The 16,194-nt window shown below is 44.7% G+C and overlaps 1 protein-coding gene across 14 annotated transcripts in view; it reads right to left on the bottom strand.

Annotated features, from left to right (window-relative positions):
• Window positions 1–8,004, bottom strand: part of PLEKHA1 (pleckstrin homology domain containing A1) — a 57,614-nt gene extending 49,610 nt beyond the window's left edge. For 2 of the 14 annotated variants that reach the window (XM_054503989.2, XM_054503979.2), the window contains exon 1: window positions 7,699–7,917. The gene's annotated coding sequence lies outside the window, so the exon portion shown is untranslated. Of the gene's footprint in view, window positions 1–2,222; window positions 2,953–6,986; window positions 7,414–7,698 lie in introns of those variants that run through there. The other 12 variants (XM_054503977.2, XM_054503987.2, XM_054503990.2 and 9 more) reach the window with 11 other exon arrangements.
• Between the last annotated feature and the right edge of the window lie 8,190 nt (window positions 8,005–16,194).

Raw genomic sequence — 16,194 nt, 5'->3', positions numbered from 1 at the left:
AATGAACACTAAAATCACTAGATGAAATGCTGTTAGGAAACAGAATATTCAGTCTCAAAATATCACCCCACAGTTGTGTTACTAAACAGGATGTATCTTTACACTGGAGAGATCTTATAGCCCCCACCTTTACCAAATAACTTTGTATCTATTGAATCTTAGAAGCTAGGTACTAATGGATACCACTTCTCTCTAAACAAACCAAGTATAGTATGATTCCACTGACATGAAATATGCAGAATGGGCAAATCTATAAAGCTAAAAGGTAGATTACTAGTTGCCTAGGTACAGGGGAAATGAGTTGTTGTCTAAGGATGGGAGGGTACAGGGTTTCTTTGGGGATGATACTAATATTCTAAAATTGATTGTGGTGTTGTCCACGTAACTGTGAATGCACTAAACCATACATTTTAAATAAGTGAATTATATGGTGTGAATTATATCTCAATAAAGCTTTTTTTAAAAAAAGAAACAATTACAATTGTCTTTCATTCTAGAGTACATTAGAAACCCTAAGGAATATTTCATCTCCCAGACCTCTATTGTTGGAGTATCCCAGAGGGTGGTCTGTGGATCTCTTTCCTATATATACTCAGTGTCTTGGTGAGCTTACTCATTCTCACAGGCCTAAATATTGATGACTTCCAGACTGTTATCTCCAGCCTTGAACACTGCTGACCTCCAGACCCATGTATACAACTGCCTATTCTACAGTTCCACTTATCTAACAAGCCATCTCAAACTTAACAAACTGAGCTCCAGATATTCCCCTCAGAAACCTGATACAGCCTTCCCTAGCTCAGTAAAGGGCCACTCCCTTCTTCCAGTTGTTCAGGAAAAGTATCTTGAAGTCACACTTAAGTTTTTCTCACCCTGTGGTAGTCCATTCTTGCACTGCTATAAAGAACTACCCGAGGCTGGGTAATTTACAAAGAAAAGAGGTTTAATTAGCTCACGGTTCCACAGTCTGTACAGGAGGCATGACTGGGGACGCCTCAAGAAACTTACAATCATGGTGGAAGGCAAAGAGGGAGGAGTTACCTCTTACATGGCAGGAGCAGGAGGAAGAAAGAGAGAAGAGAGAGGTACACACTTTCAAACAACCAGATCCCAAGAGAACTCGCTCACTATCATGAGAACAGAAAGTAGGGATGTCTGTCCCATTAACCAATCACCTCCCACCAGGCACCTCCTCCAACACTGGGGATTACAATTGGACATGAGATTTGGGTGGGGACACAAATCCAAACCATATCCTACCCCACGTCCAATCCATCAGCAAATCCTGTTATCTCCATCTTCAAATTATAACCAGAATCCTACTTCTCACCACTGGCTGCCTCTCTGGTCCAAGTGACCATGACCTCCCACCTGGATTATTGCCAAGGGCCTCTCCTGGATCTGGCCCTTACCCCACTTCAATCTATTCTCAACATGGCAGTCAAAGTGATCCCATTAAAACATTTATTCAAGTGTTCACTTAATAAACACTTACACATATTACTACTCATAAAACACTTTTCTAAATACCTAAATATTAGTTTATTTAATCCTTATAACAATTTTACAGATGAGAAAACTAAGGCACTTGCTCAAGGTCACATGCTTGGGAGTGGCAGTGCCAGGAGTCAAACTGGAGGAGTCTGGCTCTAGAGTCACACTCCTCAATACTATGTAATACCTCATTCTGCTCAAAACTCTTCAATGCAATAGATGTCAACCTCGGCCACTTATCAGAATTACCTGGGAGTTTAAAAAATTCCTGATGCCTACGTTAAAACATCGCCTCCCCCACCACCGCCGACCAATTAAATCAGAAATTCTGGGATGGGATCCAGGCATCAGTACTTTTTTAAAGCTTCCCCAATAATTCTAACGTTCAGCCAAGGTTGACAACCATTGTTTCAATGAGATCCCATCTCACTCAAAGTAAAAACCTAAAAACCAAAGCCCTCATAAAGACCACTAAGGCCTCGTCTGCCCTGTTACCCCATCCCAATACCCACCTTACTCATTCATTTGGCCGCTGGACTCACCAGACAAGATTCCCACTCAGGGACTTTTAACTCAAAGTCACGTTCTCAGTGAATACTTCCTTTTAGATCTTACCTAAAATTGCAAATCCTCCAAACCGTTTTGCCATGTCCACCTTGGTTCCCCATGTTATTCTTCTCCTTAGCATTTATTGATTATCTAACGAATGATACAGTTTACTTATTTACCTGTTTCTTGTCTGTTTCCCCACACTGTAATGTAGGCTCCATGACAGCAGGGATTTGTTATTTACTGTTGTTTCTCCAATGCCTAACACAGTGGCTGTCACATGCAAGACCCTCAGTAACTATTTTGTTGAATGAAGGATGAAGTAATCCATAATTACTGCATCAAAGATTAACATTAAGTTTCCAGATAGAAAGTTGTTTCTTCCTCATCAGACAAGAATCATTTACCAGATTTAAGTGATTTATTTAAATAATGGAAGGAAAAAGTTTCAAACACTGTATTTCCATTTGAATTTATATTTTTAGTAAAACTTACATGAGGCAAAAACAGACACAATTATATTATCAACATGCCCCCCAACCCAAATTTCTCCTTCAGCTTTACTCATACCTAAGGTATAGTTAGATCTTATAAATCAGTCATAAATTAACATAACTACAGTTAACACCTCATCGGTCAGGAACCAGGAAGCCAAAAATAAAGCAAAACACAGAACCAGCCTGAGTGATATAAGAAAAAGCAAAGAAAAATTAAATTCTGTACAGTGAGACCTCATCAGGCCCACAAGCCTTCACTATTATTTGCTAAAACACGTCGAGTGGGACTAGTCCTGTTGCCCCACAATCACTGACAAACACAAAGCTGAGGATATACAGACATCGAGGATCAAGTATCTGTAGAGTCAGGCTTGGCTCTGGCACCCTAATCAGCACCATCCTTCCATTCTGCAAGAGCAGCTGACAGAAGAGAGGGAAAGAACTGTAAGTCTTCAGGAAGAACACAGGGAAAAGAAGGTCTTCAACCAAAACAGTGGCGGGGCCTCTAACAGAAATCACTCACGAAGATCAGAGGGGCCTAGAACAGACTTGCATCCCATTCTCCAGTTCCACGTCTGCTTATGCAGCAGGCTGAGTGACTGACCCCATGTGTCTACTTGAAAAGGGGGACAAAGAGAATTGATGAGAAATGGCAGGGCACAGAAAGAAGGCAGACTTAAGTAGTCTGTATGCCACTATTCGACATCACAAGGAAGTGAGTTTCCAGTGGGTTGAATAGAAACCACAGCGTACCTGGATTGGAGTTGTTTTGCCATTATCAAAATATCTCGCTGCAGAGAGAAAACATCTTCACCCCGACTCATACACATTCACATAACCAGTGGGTAAACTGACAGGATGGGAGCAAGCAGATGGGTGTGTAGGTTGGAAAAGGTTTAGCTACAGAAAATTTCATACCCAGAAACTGTGCAGCAGGAGTCTCCCTGCAAGATCTCACCAAAAAATGCCAGTTTGGTTGCCTATTAGTGGACTGCAATGGCCTGACACTGTTAATCAAGAGAGGACTCTAATAGCACCAGATAATAAACACTTGTCTTTTTCTACTTCTCTTCTTGACACGTTTGTATCCAAACAGATCCCTCAAGAGGGAAAGGAAAGAGGTATCCCAGGAGCTTACCACAAGCCATCCATAGCCCAAGTGCTTCAGGAAGTAAGTGGCCTGACCATGGGGTAAGGAAGGGAAAAAAAACCCTTTAAATTGAATATATATGAGATTGAATATTCAAATGGGAATAGACTGCAGTTTTTTGTTTTTGTTTTTTTGGGTTTTTTTTTGGAGACAGGGTCTCACTCTCCTGTCACCCAGGATGGAGTGCCGCAGCACAATCTCTGTTCACTGGAACTTCTGCCTCCCAGGCTCAAGGGATCCTCCTACAACAGCCTCCCAACTAGCTGGGACTACAGGCACGTGCCACCACGCCCGGCTGATTTTTCTATTTTCTGTAGATACAAGGTTTCGTCATGTTGCCCAGGCTGGTCTCAAATTCCTGGGCTCAAGCTATCCTCCCACCTCGGCTTTCTGAAGTGCTGGGATTACAGGCATGAGCCACTGAGCCCACCCTAGAGCTTTTTGATAACTGTAAATGACAGAAAAGCTATCATTTACCCATGTTATGGGGGGTGGAGGACAGTGCGGTGGGAAAGAGCCTACAAAATACACTTAAATGCAGTGAATGGTGAAAATTAAAACTCATTAAAACTCTTGTGTTTGTTCTCAGTAAGCTTGGACTGCTGAATAACCTGATGACATATGCAATAGCATTCTCATCCTTAATAATGGGAGGGAACACCTGACATGGAAATTCTCAGGAGGGATTTACTGTACCGGGTAAGATGCTACATTAGAAGCCCTCTGAGATCACTTCCAATTCTAGTGCCTGTGATTGTCTTTTCCTTCAAGAGGTTAAATTCAATCCAGAATCTAGAGTTCAATGGTTAAACCATAAAAGGCTAGGCTGCCTAAAGGGCTAAAAACCACAACTTTCTGGAGAATAAAGCTATCAGACTCACAAGCCTGATAAGAGTTCCATGTAGGAAACAATATTTTGCTCTAAAACTTATTTAACTTAAAAAAATCCTAAATGACTAATTTTCTTTTATATCCAACAGAAATTCCAGTTCAAAGAAAGCTTATAAAATCCCAAAAACCCCATCTTCCTGAATATAATCAATTCAACTAATTAAAAGGCTTACTAAAATAAATAGCAAACATATGTTTGCTTAAGCATCTTCTAGGAATCACAAACTCACATATCCCTTATTAGACACTACCCACAAGAAAAAAAGTTACTTAGGGTCCAATGGTTTAATATTGCTCAGTAAGTGTAAGAGAGTTCTAGTGCTATAACAAATAACAGGATGCTTTATGTTTACATAAAAACATCCCATATTTTTATGTTTCTAAAAATAATTAAGCATTATAGACAATCATCTAAAGCTACCAAGTTTTCTGCCCTTTCTGAAAGCGTTCCTTTCAGATACCATGTCAATAAATTCTTAAATGCTGGATATGTACTCACCAATGGTCAAAAAACCTAAAACCAAATCTTAATATTTACCTCCTACTGAAGTCATTTTATTGTATCATTGCAGATCTAAAACAAGATTTTTTAATCTTGAAATTTAAATTTTAATATTAACAAAAGTAAACTGCTCCAGCATGAGAAAAGTAATTATTTGCATATTACCTCAGCTCACAGTTGGAATCAAATAGGAAATACTTTAAGGCAGTTAGTTATATCAACCCAACATTTTCTAATAAAAGCAATATTACTATTGTCACAAATAATTACTACATTATATTCAGAAAACTATCTTCCCCATTCTCAAATAAGTTACTTAAACAATAATGACTTGACATCAAGCAATATGTCAATGTCAAAGTATGACTTAAATTATATTAATAAATTATTAGATTTCATTCTGGGTTACAAATTATCACACAACTAAAATAACTTCGGGATTTGCAGCATGACTAATAATAATAATAATAATAAAGAATTTCCAGGCTTAAGTCAAAAAGCCACTTTGTTTAAATCTCCATTAAATGTTTTTTGTGGAGGGAAGTCCCCATAAAAATGTAAAATGTTTCCACCTTTCCCAAGTATCTTCCTAGGAGTCGTCAATATTGTCATATCCTATATGTTAGCAACCGATACTTGAATGACTTTTAAAGAAAAGAATCCAATGCTATTCTTAACATCCTTAAACACTTCTAAAAAGGTCCTTCCGGCTTATGAACTCATGGCAGTTTCCTCACAATTGTATACTTATCCTGTTTCACTGTCTCTCCTAGTCTATGACAAACTCAATTTTACATACCATCTTTCCTATTCTGTTACACTGCTAAAACTGGGGAGAAAAAAGAAACAAACCTGCTACTTTCCCCCCTCCCAAAGCGACAATGAAAATACTAATTAACAAGATGAAGATTGGAAGCTCTGCGCGCGCCCGCGCGGTGTGTATACACATATATTTATATATCTTCTTAATGTCACTAAATTCACAGCCATGTATCTTGATACAGGTATACGCTACAAGAGAAAACTGTCAGTGGATACAGTGTAAGGTTTACAGCACTATAAAATAAATTAACTACTTTATTAATTCAAATTCTGTCAAACTTAAATACTCTTGTTTAAATGTATCAGTACTCTAAAATGCAATTTTCCTTGGGAAAATTGGCCAAGATAAAAAATACTTAAACTAACTCCACTGGGGGAAATATTTCTTTTCCACAAGTGTGGCAACAGGAAATATTAAGAGCATGAAAAGTAAACAGGTATTTTGGTCAGAATAAATCTTGTTTCAATATAACGGGTCTTCAAGTTCTTCAGATTGTGAAAAAAAACACAGTTTCACAAAAGAATCACATAACTCTTACCCAAACTTTGCTGTAAATGGTTTCAGTGGCATCAAATTAACATAGAAAGTATGCAAGCTGAGTACTTGAGGAAATAAAGCAGATTGATCAGGAGTTCCAAGATAAAAGACAATGGTGTAAACCTCATAGTGCACTATTTGTTCCAGTCATTAAACACACAGGAAATAAGATTTTCTATTTAGAAAACTAACTCACAAGGGGCAATGACTTCATTAAAACAAAGAAAATCTTATTAAAACAGTCAACGATCAATTGTAAAATAAGAAAACAAGTATTGCAGAATCGGAAGGTGAAACAGAAGAGGAAAACGCAGAAACAGCCTGGATATTTATTTGTTCCTTGAACCTCTTCTTGTACTGCCCCCAGAAAGCAAAGAAGTTTCATTATTTACACGCCCAGACCACGGTAGATGCTCTGCTCGTGGGCACAGCCTCACCAGAATTCTACTAAAGGCAGTAAACACTATAAGCAACAGGACCGCTTTCATTATGACACACTTTCCCCTCTTTCCAGGAGGTCAATAGAAAGCATCTGAAACAAACCACAAACCACTCAAGACGGCCCCAAAGCTCTGCGGTTGGCAGCTGGCCTCGGCGTCGAAAGACCTGGGTCTGGTCGCCTCCCCGGTGCCACCTGCGTGACCTTGGGCAAGTCGCTTTCAACGCTGCCTCTGGCGACCTGCCCCGAAGGTGCGGAGGTAAATCGCGGACACCGCCCGACTTCAGGGCCCAGGGCGGAGCCGGCTTCGGCCTCGGCAAGTCCTGAAGCTAAAATGCATTAAACACCAGGAAAGGATGCCCGGGGCCGCGCGCCCCGCGGGCACAGCCCTGAACGGAGCCGCTCCGACCGGCGCCACCGGGAATCCTCGGGCAGCTGCGCGCACCGCGCCCCGAGCGGGATTTCTCGGGGGGCGGAGACGCCGAGGAGCTCGTCGGCCCCGCGACCGCCGCGGGCCTCCCGCCCTCCCCCGCCGGGCGCCGCCGAGGGCTGACGTCGGGAAAACAATCGGGGATCCACGGGAAGAAGACGCCGCCCCCTCCCGCCGCCCCGAGTCAGGGCAGGTGAGCCGGCCCGGCGGCCTCCAGGTGCTGTGGCGCGTGGGGCGGACGTGCGCGGAGGGGGCGCCGGATCCGCACTCACCCGCACCCACGGCCCCTCGGCGGACGCCTCCCCGCTCGCCTCAGCGGGAACCGCGGTCCAGCAGCCCGGCAGCCCCGCAGCCGCCGCCACCTCGCGCCCGGCCCCGTCACCCACCCCTGCTCCAGCGCGGTCGCCTTCTTCAAGCCAAACTTTACCGCGGCCTCGGCCCGGAGCACCCGCGCCGCCGCGGCCCCGGCTCCCACAGAGGCTCGACTGCCCGGAGCGGCGTCCACGACGGCCAGCCCGCGCACTGCGCACGCGTCCCCACGCTGCCTCAGCCCTCAGACGGCGGCTGAGATTCCGGAGAGGGCGCTCCCAGCCTGCAGAGACTACGAGTCCCGGCAGGCCCCGCGCGGGTCCCGGCGGCGTGGCGGGCCGGGTGTCTGGCGTCTTCCTGGTTCCAGCGGCGGCGGCCTCGGCGGGCCGGGGAGGCTTGCGTGAGGAGCTCTGGGTCGCCGCGCCGCGGTGCTTCCTGGTATTCGTAGTTTTTGAGCACCACCGGGCTTGGCTCGGAGGTGGAACTCCGGGTTCTCTGATGTCATCGCCTAGAGCTGCGAGGAACAGGGATCTTTAAAAATAGGCTTCGTTAGTTTGCAGATAATTTGTTTGCAAGCTGTCCCATAATCGGTCCAAGTGGCACAAATTTACAGGCTGCGGTGTGACCTGGAGAAAAACGCTTTACAGCTCTGCGCGCCAATTTTTCGCTCTTCTCTCTCCCTGCAAATGTAGCTCCACCGCGTACTTACAATGGTGTTAATAGTACAGGAGGATAAGAGAGACTTAAAGAAGGATTAGTAGAAATTCTTTTAGCAACGGTGAGGCATAAATATGTATTCTGGTAAATATTCGTTGAGTGTTTAGCAATTTCTCGAGCACTTACTGTGTGCCAAGTACGCGATAGGCAACCCGGCATTCATCTGAGAAAGAGACACTGTCACTGCCCTCATGGAGCCTGCAGCCTGGGGGAAACTAGTCCGCAAACTAGCAAAATCGTTCCAGATTTTAATAGAATGGCCAGACTGAGAAAGTTCAAGAGACAGTAGCGGTGGCGGGGAGTGGGGGAGGCTCTTCAGAGAGAATGGCAAGGAAAGTTCTCTGAGGATGTGATATTTGAGCTGAAACCTGAAGAATGAGAAATATTCAGACATGCAAAGAACTGGGAAAGAATTACATGCCACGCCTTTCACAGCGCATGCCACTCTAGGCTCTTAATAAATATTTTTTCTTTTTGTGTGCTTCTTCCTTTCCTCTCCTTGCACAACCTTAGATCACATCCTATCCCCTTCAAACCCTTTAAAAAATCTTTATCAACATCTTTTAGAATATCCTTCCTACGTGAAAATGTACATGAAACAAATGTCCAGTGGTAAGACAAGCTGTACAGCTGCTAGGACAGAAGACACAACCCTGGTGACAGGCTGGAATCTGACTACTTTGCCACTTCTTTATTTGCGAACTGGGTTAGAAGTCTGGGCGCTCAGCCTGGCCTCCTGACTTGTTTCTCTTCATGGGGCATCATATAGGATTTTGAGTTTGTCTTTATTAAAATCTTGGAGGAAGTCTACCTGTTATCTGAATCAGAGGTGTAGTGAAGAACAGCCCTAGATTTTCCAGTGTAGACTTACCTATGTGACTTTATGCAGAGAGTGACACTTTGCCCTTCTGACCCTCAGTGACCTCGACTGTAAATGAGTGTCATCCACCCTGCCTGCCTTGCAGAATGTTCTCAGAGTCTGATAAATTGATGGAGGTGAAAATATCTTGCAAACTGCATAGAACGGCTCTCTAACTGCCTCTTTGAGACTTGGCATTTTCAATTGCCTTTCATCCAACGTGATACGTTGATTATCTTTTGATAATCAAAGAAATCTTAGCTATGCAGCCTTGCTGACATCTGTCCCTTTTGGGAGCCTCATCTGTATAATGGTTGAAAGGGTTTGGCCTCACTATAGTTTATAAAGTAGCCAGAGCAGATTGTTTCCTTTGGTCCACACAGTGGGTTTTTGTTGATTTAACTGAATGTGTGGTTAACATTTAAAAATAAAAATCTAGGTGTCACCTGTCTTATCCCTTTAGGCATTTGAGTTTGCCTTCCCTGGCTAGAAGGTCTGGAAGGAGTCTCTAGCTTGTCAGTGCTAGAATCCTAGAAGATTCCAGATGGGAAATTTGTTTATTTGAAATTCAAAGTCAAATTCACATCTTTTATTTGATCTGAAAATACTGGTCCTGAGAATAGAACACTTAGGCCAAGAGCCTCTCACCCTCTCCAGGCTGGACCCGCCGGATCTCTCTCCTGAATGTTGTTTGACATCATTGATGAGTGGTTTGAAATTGTTCCTTTGGCCAGTGTGATGGCTCTTGCCTGTAATTCCAGCACTTTGGGAGGCCAAGGTGGGCGGATCACTTGAGGTCAGGAGTTTGAGAACAGCCTGGCCAACATGGTGAAACCACCTCTACTTGGCAAGGCATGGTGGTGGGCACCTGTAGTCCCAGCTACTCGAGAGGCTGAGGCAGGAGAATCAATTGAACCCACGTGATGGAGGTTGCAGTGAGCTGAGAAGGTGCCACTGTACTCCAGCCTGGGGGACAGAACGGGACTCAAGAAAAAAAAAAATTGTTCCTTTGTTCTTTTTGCATAACAAGCCCCCAAAATTGTTTATCATTGAAAGCCATATTTACATACAGTGAAGAAAGCCAGAAAAATAACTCAGTTTGCCCAAGGACACACGACAAGATAATCCCAGGACTGCTTTGAGGTTGCAGTATAACCAGAACTTGATAGCTCCTGATCAGCCAGTAAATACAGAGACAAAAAAAAAAAAAAGCTCTCTGCTTTTCTTCCAGCCTTTTTTTCTGGATGCAGAGGTTTATTACATAACAGTGCTTTCAGTGTTATTTAAAAAAAACAGTACGGGGAAATTACAGTCTGGGAGCAAACCAAGAACACTCAGGACTCAGTGAAGGCACTGAGGAATGATGGAATATTCCATGGCTACTTTTCATCTGAAGAAAAAGGAGGAGTCTGAATTCAAGGATCTATAGTTTAGCTGTTTCCTTTTTTTTTTTTTTTTTTTTTGCCGGGGGGGACAGAGTCTCACTCTGTCACCCAGGCTGGAGTGTGGTGGCACAATCCCAGCTCACTGCAACCGCTGCCTCTGGATTCAAGTGATTCTCCTGCCTCAGCCTCCCAAGTAGCTGGGATTACAGGTGCCTGCCACCATGACAGGCTAATTTTTGTATTTTTAGTAGAGTCAGGGTTTCTCCATGTTGGTCAGGCTGATCTCAAACTCCTGACCTCAAGTGATCTACCCCCTCCTCAGCCTCCCAAAGTTCTGGGATTACAGGTGTGAGCCACTGCCCTGGCCTGCAGTTTACCTTTAAAGTATCACTGTCATCATTATCATCATGCTTTGCACGTGTGAAGTACATTGATGTTTCATTCAAAAATAGCTCTTCGGCCCCTTCCATATGCTTAGTGCTGGGCTCTGGGGCTTCCAGACAGACGTCAGCCCCTCTGACAACACAGAAAGCAGCATACAGAGGCACACAGAAAGTTCCTGAATGCTAGTCACCTCTCTAATATTTGACGTCTGCAGCATTTCCTGCATTATCTTTTTCGCCTTAGCAATGGTCACGTTCGTACATATTATATATGTGCATATATATATATTTTTTTCTGCGTATCCCTCTAAACTGTAACCTCCATGTGGCCAGGGATTTTATGTTTTGTTCCTGCTTGTATCCTGAGTGCCTACAACAGAAGTATGTGTTGAATGATGATTGCCACAGCCCCCTTTATGGACAGAGCCAGCATCAGAAGCCAAGCAGAAGGAGTACCTCCAGAAGCAAACCTCTGTTCTAACCAGAAATCAGAACCAAAATAAAACAAGAATTAAACATGAACTGAACACTCTCTGAACCCGGCTTTGTTCTTTTTGTGTCCCCTCCAGAAACTGGGTAGCAGAGAGTTAAAAACGGCTCTTCCCTATTTTTTAGTGTAAAAATGGCACAAGAACTCCAGGCAGCGAGTCAGTGGGGTTGCTTCTGTGGGTGAAGAGTCGGAGCTGGCTCTCTGACCCTGCCACACAACTGGCAACGACCGAGTGAGGGGAAGCATGATTCTCAGTAATCACCCCGAGCAGGCACAGATTAAGTGGCCTGCCCAGATTACCAATGAGGTGACTGGAGTCTCCTTCTGGAGCTAATTCTTGCATCCCAGGGCTGGGGCACAACGATCCTCCTTCAGGAAGGTGCCACGAAAGACTGTCCACATTTTATGCTTACCAAGGTGCAAGAATAGGATTTCTGAATAAGTCAGCAACCAGCCCAAATTCCAGGCCCACAAAGGAAAAAAAAAATTGGGCATCCGGGGAGATGCTTGCCTCCAAGACTTGTAGAGAGCAGAACTAGGTCTTTCCTGCCTTAGGATTATCAGACAGGGAAGGGAGCCCAACACTGAACATCTGGGTTGGACAGGATCTAAAATTGCTGAATGCCACTGGAGTTCTAAAGGTCCCCAACAACCCTATAATCTCTGGGGGTCTGGTGGGTTCCAGCTACATCTACACCCTAGTTAGGTCATACATTAATTACCCTGACCACATGTGGCAGGCCTGAGATGGTGGTAAACCCTAAAATTGCAGAGCACAGGATGCTTGCTGTCATCCAAACACGTGGACTCTTGCTCCAATGTGGTGTGAAAACTTGAAAAACAAGATTTTCTGAATCAAGATGATCATCCAGGGCCACACTTGGGTTGCTGATTGCAGCACTCAAGTAGGGAGCATTCTAGAAGGTGAAGACTCCTTGCGAACAAAGCTGGGAGAGAGGATCTGGGAACAAGTCCATCTTGGGCTTCACAAGCTCCTTGGCCTGTGGGAATTGTACCCTCAGACCCCTTCCCCTCACCAGGCGGGGCGCAGTGGCTCACGCCTGTAATCCCAGCACTTTGAGAGCGAGATGCAGGCCGATCACAAGGTCAGGAGTTCGAGACCAGCCTGGCCAATATGATGAAACCCCATCTCTACTAAAAATATAAAAATTAGCTGGATGTGGTGGCGGGCACCTGTAATCCCAGCTACTCAGGAGGCTGAAGCAAGAGAATCGTTTGAACCTGGGAGGCAGAAGTTGCAGTGAGCCGAGATCGCCTCACTGCAGCACTCCAGCCTGGGCAACAGAGTGAGACCTCGTCTCAAAAAAGAAAAAAAAAAAAGGAAGAGAAGCACAGAAGTCACTGCTTCCACCAGGAGAGTCAGGATGTCATGGGCCCCAGCCCAGGAAAGGAAAGTAAGAAGCTGGGGCCCTGGAGTCCATCTGCCCTGACTAGCTGAACACGTTACCTCATTTCTCTGGCAATAGTTCCCACTTCACAGCCCCATCATTAGTCCTAAATAAAATAATGCAATAAAGGTCTGGCACATATTTGTGGCTCCATCAATGTCAGCAATTCTATGACTTAGTTCGGCCCGATTCCCTGAGCCCACCTGACCAAGGCGAAAATACATTCAGAGTCTCTCACGTGGGCAGTGGGTAGGTTCTAAAAGTACTTTGACTGCTGTGGTCCTTGTTCATATGAGGGTGACTGGGATGGGATTGTGGTGTAGTATCTCGTGGAATCTGGTGCGATGGGAGAACAGGGCCATGTGGATATGGTGCTGGGGACGTAGCAGAGGCCTGACTTAGCAGGGCTCAGGCCGCCAAGCTAAGGGGGCACTTGAATTTGTTTCCCCACAAATCTAAGACTTTTGAAAAGCACTCCCGATGATTCTAATGTGCAGTAGATGTTTGGTTGTGCACCCGACCCCCACTATCTCCTGGCCACAAAAATAAATAAGTATAAATGAACTGACATGGGAAGACTAGAGCAGGGCTGTGATGACGTCATCATTTCCCATCTTGTCTCGCTCCTTCAGAAACATTTCACTTTCATCTAAAAGCCTCCAGCTTGCCCTCCTCCCCCTACAACCTACCTGCCCTTAGACTAACAGCAGGGGCAGCTTTAGAAATAACATGCCTTCCCTGACCCCCTGGCATGTAAGTACATCTTTGTTCCTGACTGGCATTTAATAACAGTACTTTATGGTGAAACAAAAGCTGTAATCAGAGCCCAACAATGGAAGCTGCAGTCAGCGCTGAACAATACTCAGAATTCCCATGGTGATCCCCCCCATCCACAGCTGTGAGAACCAGAAGTCACAAGCACGAATTCCATTCACAATTATTCGCCCAGTCCCACTGCGACTTATGCGAATCACGGCTTTCCTGACTCCTTGGCGCGGCTTTCCAGGGGCCGAGAAGGGATGCCAAGCCTGGGCCCCAGCCAAGGGCAGCCAGTGCAGGTGTGCATGTGGGGCTGACTCTGAGAAGCCAGTGCAGCGGCACGGTGACAGAGCCAGACTGCTCCCACGCTGGAGACTCCAGCAGCCATCTCTGCACCAGCACTTCATGCAAAACTTCCTTCACATAAAAGAAAGCTTTCTACTTATTTCCTCATCCGAAAATGCAGTCTGCACATTCCAGGATAAGCCTAGCAGCAGACTTCTCCTGCACCAAGTCCTGGATCCTTGGGGAAAGAAGGTCTTTAAGAGGGACTGCTCTCATGCGTGTCACGCACGTTAGAATCTGCTTCACATTAGAACTACTGGGAGTGCTTTAAAAAAATTCTTAAGACCCTACCCCAGCCCAATCTGAATCTCTGGTCACAAGAAACTGGGATTACTATTATTTTTTCCTTCTTTTCTTTTTGCTTTGTTTTGAGGTGTAACTTAAATATAGTAAAGTCTACAACTCTTAAGTATAAAGCTCAATAAACTATGTGTCCATCATCCAGGGCAAGATACATTTCAACACCCCAGAAGGCTTCATCTAGCTCTGGCAGCCAGAGGTAACCACTATTCTGATTTCTATCTACATAGATTAGTTCTGTCTGTTCTTGAACTTCATATAATTGTCATTACACAGTATGTATTATACTCTTTTGGATCTAACTTCTTTTGCTCAACATTGTGCCTATAAAATTTATCTTCGTCAATGTGTGTTGTATTGCTGTGTAATATTCTCTTTTGCACACAAAGCACAATTTGTCTGTTTTCCAGTTGATGGACTTTTGAATTTCTAGTTTTGGGCTATTATGAATAAAGCTGCTATGAACATTTTTATGCAAGTCTTTGGTGGACAATTGTACTCTTTTCTCTTGGATATTGGGTGGAGTTCCTGGGTTATATAGTAAGAGTACATTTAGCTTTATAAGAAACAGTGAAACTGTTTTCCAGATTGGTACACCAGTTTTACTCCCACCAGCAGTGTATGAGAGTTCCAGTTGCTCCATATTCTCACCAGCATTTGATACTGCCAACCTTTTTATTTTAGCCTTTCTAGTAGATGTGTAATGGAATCTCATTGTGTCATCAGTAGTTTTAAAAGACCTTCAGATGATGCTAATGCACAGCCAGGGCTGGGACCCAAGGATCTTATCTGCCTCAGCTTACAGACAGGAAACTGAAGATAAGAGGAGAAACAGTCAAAGTCAAACTTGGAGCTCCCCACTCCTGGTCCAGGAATCTTCCCATGATACCTCTCCCTGGATGCTTAGTATTTGTCTGCCTCCCTGTCAGAACAAGGACAGATCTGGGCCAGAAACTGGGCATGACTTTAGCATCTTAGCACCACTGAGAGGGAGGAGAAGGAATTGGCAAAGCCCCTCAGGCTGGCTCCAGGGAGAGCATGTAGGTGGTCTGAAGCACCACAGCCCAAAAGCAGAGAAACTCCAAGCTGCTGTCCATACCTGGAGAAGCCCTGGAGACAGCAGTCAGCATCCTGAGGGCAACACCTGGCAAAGCTTAGCCCCTTATGAGTTCTCATCTCAGTTCTGCCAGCTCCTAGTCACCCAAACAGAAGCCTGATCACCACCTTTGACTCCTTCCCGTCTTCCTTCCCCATATCCAGTGAGAGACCAAGTCCTGCCAATTCTGACTCCTAAACACCTTTTGAATCCATCAGTGCTCTCTGTCTCACTTTTCCTAGGTCCTCCCATCTGTGCCTGGACTCCTCACCAGCCTCTCTCCAGAACAATCATTTTCCCATACAAACCTGATAGAGCCATTATCCTGCTTAAAAGCCTACCATGGCTCCCAATTGCCTCGGAATAAAATCCGAGCTCCTTGCCACAACTCTCCCTGGGCCTCTAAGCTTTCAGACACTTTGTTTCAGGCTAATCCAACTGCCTGGGGTTCCCCACACCCCAGCTATTCCAGGTTCCCTGACTTAAAAAAGAAAACAGCTTTATTGAGATATACTTGATATGCAATAAACGGTGGACATATAGAAAGAGTACAATTTGGTAAGATTTGACCTATAAATACACCTGTGAAAACATTGCCACAATCAAGACAATGAACAAGGCCAGGCGCGGTGGCTCATGCCTGTAATCCCAGCACTTTGGAGGCTGAGGCATGTGGATCACTTGAGGTCAGGAGTTCAAGACCAGCCTGGCCAACATGATGAAACCCCATCTCTACTAAAAATACAAAAATTAGCCAGATGTGGTGTCGCACACTTGTAATCCCAGCTACTTGGGAGGCTGAGGCAAGAGGATTGCTTGAACCTAGGAGG

This window comes from Pongo pygmaeus, chromosome 8 (genome assembly GCF_028885625.2).
Source record: "Pongo pygmaeus isolate AG05252 chromosome 8, NHGRI_mPonPyg2-v2.0_pri, whole genome shotgun sequence".
Classification (NCBI taxonomy): domain Eukaryota; kingdom Metazoa; phylum Chordata; class Mammalia; order Primates; family Hominidae; genus Pongo; species Pongo pygmaeus.
The sequence above is the reverse complement of the archived record's forward strand: the minus strand, read 5'-3'. Positions and strand labels throughout refer to the sequence as shown.